The sequence below is a fragment of the Chelonia mydas genome, chromosome 8 (assembly GCF_015237465.2).
Source record: "Chelonia mydas isolate rCheMyd1 chromosome 8, rCheMyd1.pri.v2, whole genome shotgun sequence".
In the NCBI taxonomy this organism is placed as follows: Eukaryota; Metazoa; Chordata; order Testudines; family Cheloniidae; genus Chelonia; species Chelonia mydas.
Window position 1 is genome coordinate 8,532,088 of NC_057854.1, and position 5,133 is coordinate 8,537,220.

A 5,133-nucleotide genomic window follows, 5' to 3' on the forward strand; every position below is an offset into this window, starting at 1 on the left:
CTCTTCTCGTGTGTGTGTGTGTAGTCTTTTTACCTGATTCCTGCCCATTCCAAACTGGTGATAAAAGAAATGAGTATACAGTAACTACTCTTCAGTACAATATCATCTGCTTTTCCAGCTTTGCAGATACATTTTCTTAACCTTTGTACCATCAGAATATTAAAACAATCACTTATTTTTGCAAGAATGAAAAATGAGTAAAGTGCTGTCCAAGGCTTCATTTTAGAGAATGGTCTTGTACTTAAGACAGTGGACAGGATTTCAAAATCTGGGTTAAACTATGCTACAGGCTTTCTGTGTGGCATTGGACAAGTCACCTAATCTCTCTCTGCTTCAGTTCCTTGTTTGTAAAATGGGCATAATTTTTCCTTTCTCCCACCTTTGTGTGTCTTGACTAGTTAGACTGCAGACTCTTACTGCATGTATGTACAATACTTAGCACAATAGAGGCTTCAGTCCCAGTTGAATTATTTCCTTTGAGGTACATACACAGCTAAGGTAAGCTTAATAATTATTTGTAGTAATTAACTTATACAAAAATATCGTCCAGCTCAGTAGATATAAGTAGAGTAGGAGTTAGGTTATATTTACCTCTACGTTTGGCACTGATGTGACTGCTGCTGGAATGCTATGTTCAATTTAGTGCCCACAATTCAAGAAGAATGTTGATAAATTGGAGAGGGTTCAGAGAAGAGTCATGAGAATGATTAAAGGATAAGAAAACATGTTTTTATGGTGATAAAGTTCTTTGAATCTTATCTCCTTATCTTAACAAAGAGAAGGTAAGGGGTAACTTGATTAATCTAGAAGTACCTACATGTGGGGGGAAAATATTTAATAATGGGCTTTGGAGTCTAATAGAGAAAGGTGTACATGATCCAATGGCTCAAAGTTGAAGCTAGACAAATTCAGACTGGAAATAAGGCATACATTTTTGACAGTGAAGGTAATTTTACTATTGGAAGAATCCATCATGGGTCATGGTGGATTCTCCATTGCTGACAATGTTAGAAAAACATCAAATCTTGATCTTAAAAAGAGAAGCTGTAGGTATTATTTGAGGGACATTCTATGGCCCAGGTTATACAGGCCAGACTAGATCATCACAATGGTCTTTTCTGGTCTTGGAATCTATGAGGTTTGATAAGCACCTTAGAAATCTTTGGGTGCAGATATGTTGTAGCCCTCAAAGGAGACTAAATATTATATTCTCATTTGAACTTCCAGTTCTTTGTATTGTGTCCTCCTTTGATATGGCTGAGTTAGACGTTTCCCACAATTTTAAACAAGAAGACACTTCTACTACTTATAGTCATAACATTTATGCCTTTCATGTGAAGAAAAAAATCTCACTTGCATTTGTAGCTTAAAACCTTTCAAAAATTTCCAGCCTCCATTTGACTCATGCCAACAAACATTTATGTACATCATTAAGCTAGGTGTAAGCAGACCTTGGTGTGAGAGTTGGTTTCCAGCTTTCCCTATTGGCAAGAATCTTGGAATACTTTTTTCATATTGAGCAGGCATCACAGATCCTGAAAACTACACCGGGTGCGGGGGCAATCCTCCTTGATGTTTTGGTATCATATCACACAGGAACGCTGTTCTGTTTTGATACAGAAATTCTCAGTGTCTCCTCTAATGTCCTGTTATCAAATACTCCCCATCATCCTGTACAGTTGGATAACTGCAATACTGTATCATGGGAACTCAAGCCCAGCTGCTGATCAGCTTCTACGCTGAAGCATGTTAATATCAACGGCAAATCCTAGCCACAGTAGTCTCACTGATAGAATTCAGAAGTCCAAGTCATCCTTCAAAGCTGATCTTCAGATATTGTGGCTCTCTTTAAAATAGGCAATATACAGTAGAATCCATTCATAGTGCACTACATCTGTAGTTAAATTCTTATAGCAAACATGAAAATGAGATTTTTTTGGTAATATAGAAAGTTATACCTAATCTTTTAATTTCTGATCTTAAACCAGGGTGGATAACAATAACTTTAAAAATAAAATAAAAAAATTGATTGTTTTTATTTAAATTGGATTTTTTATAAAGCTTTTTTTCCCCTCAAAAACCATTTAAAGATAGATACATTATAGCTCAAAGATCTCATCATGGAATAGGGATTATAAAGTCTAATTCTATAGTATGAGACAATATATTCATGTAATGTTGAAAAAAAGTTTTGTAAATGAGTTCCAATAGCTCATGGATTAGGGACCCAGTTTTATGGGGTTCCACAGGCTTCTGTATAGATTTAGGTTAATCTTTCTATCTACCCAATGGGACTCAGTGCTCAGTCTAGAACAGGGATGGGAAAACTTTTTGGACAGAGGGCCACACTGGGGTTGCGAAACGGTATGGAAGGCCAGGTAAGGAAGGCTGTGCCTCCACAAACAGCCTGGCCTCCGCCCCCTCCCAATTCCCACCCCCTGACTGCCCCCCCCCCGGACCCCACCCTCATCCAGCGCCCCCTGAACCTCCAACCATCCCGACTGCCCCCCAGGACCTCCTACCCTTACCCACCCTCCCCTCTTCCTATGCCGCTCAGAGCGACAGGCTTATTGGAAAGCCTGGGAGGTGGGCTGGCACAAGCCACGCTGCCCGTGCATCGTTGTGGCTGCAGGGGGGAGGGGCTGGGGTCTCAGGGGCCGGGCAGGACAGTCCTGCAGGCCAGCTGTGGCCCGCAGGCTGTACTTTGCCCACCTCTGGTCTAGAAGATACCATTAGAGATGCTTAGTTTTGCAGTTCTCAAACTGTGGATTTGTCTCTCCAGAGGTAACATGCTTGTTAACAGCAAAAAATGTTTTAAAATATATAGAGGGGAGAGAAAACAGACCTCAACTCTATTGTCCCTCTGCAAATTTGTGTACATAGAGTTAATCCCTTACCTCTCTCTAAAAGTGCAAAGTTTCAAGAAGTTCAATGAATAGAAGATTGTTGGGGGCGGAATAGATCTGGACAAGGAGAAGAAGTCTGGAGATAAATGTGAGAAGCGAGGGATATATGCCTGTTTTGTTAAAATATTATGTTTGCTGTTGAAGAAAAAAAATCTAGAATACTTAATGTTTTAGTTGAATAAAACACTGTAAATGCCTGTCTGGTGGTGGTCTCCTCCTAATACAGCATGGAAGAAAATCCTCCAAATATTTACGATTAACGTGTTGCATTGGAGATAGTTCACCTCCCAATGACTTCATAAATATCTGCTTCAATTACATTTGGTAAATGAAATAACCAACCAAACAATCCTTAATTTTCTGATATAGCTATAAAACTAAGCTGAAGTTTTAAAAATAAATCACTGTTTAAAAATGTATAGTGTGTCCCTTCTAAAAATGAAACCTTAAATCTATCGCTGAGTTGTGAAGACTACGCATTAAGGTTATAACAATCAACAAGAATGTACTTTTGTGTAGAAAAAACATGATTAAATCACATCTTCCTGATTAGTGATTTAAATCAAATCCACCCTGTCTTAAACTATACATATTTGCAAAAATGTTGCATTCCCCCTTTAACATTATGTAAACATAGTTTTGGACTAGCACTATTGAGGAACTATTATAAACCTCAAGGGAATGTAGTAATTGTAAGAGTGAAATACTCTAATGGGCTGTCACATCAGAACATTCAAGAATTACCTTAATTCAAGTTTTTGATTGTGATTTTAATGGCTCATGCACATTCTTGTTAAGAAAATATTTTTTGTATATACATACAAGATATTGCTCTGCAGGGTTGCTTTTAAATAGAGATATTTTAATACTTACACAGTTTAATGGCTTGATAGTGGTACAATAGCTTGTTGAGTAGTTTCTGATAAATAGTTCTTAAGCGGGGTTTGTTTTACTTTTCAAAACCCTTTGACTTTCACTGTACTTTTTTTTAGGCATGGATGTCAATGGCATCGGTTGAGAACAGAATTTTTTGGCAGGTGGTGGAAAGGGCCTCTTCTGTTTATTGAGCAACTAGTTTTCTTTGCAAAAAAGTGCAGTATTAAGGCAAGCTGACAACTCATCTGTAAAGCACATTAATTCAGGTGTTCAAAATGGTTTTTAAAATTACAGGTGAGGGGAGACTAGGCAGAGGTGGAAATGATCACTAAGAAGGCACCACGCATTGAGGGTAGATTGTGTCAAGATTTTTTTCCCCTCTTGGTCAGTAGCTGTTCTAAACAGCAAGCCGCCCTAAGGGTGAGGTGTGGAAGGAAGAAGAGCAGGGTTGTAATGTAGATTTTTGTTGGGGGGTAGGGGTAGAGGCCCAAATATTCCCTTCACTTACTTTGCTTTCAACGCTCAAATCATCCCTTACAATAAATACATAAATCATGTGGCATTCTACACCAATGCTGGAAATTACAACAACTATTCATAATCTTTTTAATGGGGAGGGGGCTGACCCCAGGATGACCTCCTTCCCCTCTTCTGTAGTAACTAAATATGGCTACCCTGTGTTACGGAAATAACTGGACTGGCTCTATAGGGGCAGAGTGGTCATGTCCCACCACTATCTCCCAAAAACATCAATGGAAAGTGACCACAGCATGTTGTGATGCAATGAGCACCAAGTGACGTCCTGACACGAGGTTTCAGAGTAACAGCCGTGTTAGTCTGTGTTCGCAAAAAGAAAAGGAGGACTTGTGGCACCTTAGAGACTAACCAATTTATTTGAGCATAAGCTTTCGTGAGCTACAGCTCACTTCATCGGATGCATACTGTGGAAAGGGGATGGCATCACCTTGTGGCAATATGAGGGTCCCCCATGACTTCACCTCATGGCAGTTTGTGGTGAAGGGTTGACATCACTGCCCCGACAACGGTGCTTTACCCTGAAGTGAGGGTGTCAAGCATCTCATAATGGCATTGGGGGGGGTGAGGTGATATCACACTGATTACATCACAATGCGGGGGAGACTATGACATCGAACGATGCCATCAGCACGAGGCATCAGCGAGATCGCTAAGACTAACCAACCCCATAACCTCCCTCTCTCTACTGCAGCAGCCCCCCGCGCCTCCTCTTCCTTATGTAGTGGCTAGAGGGTCCCGCCTCCACAGGCTGATTGGCTCCGGCCGGCAGGCGCTGAGCGATGATTGGGCAGTGTGGCTGCTCGTCAGCGGGTCC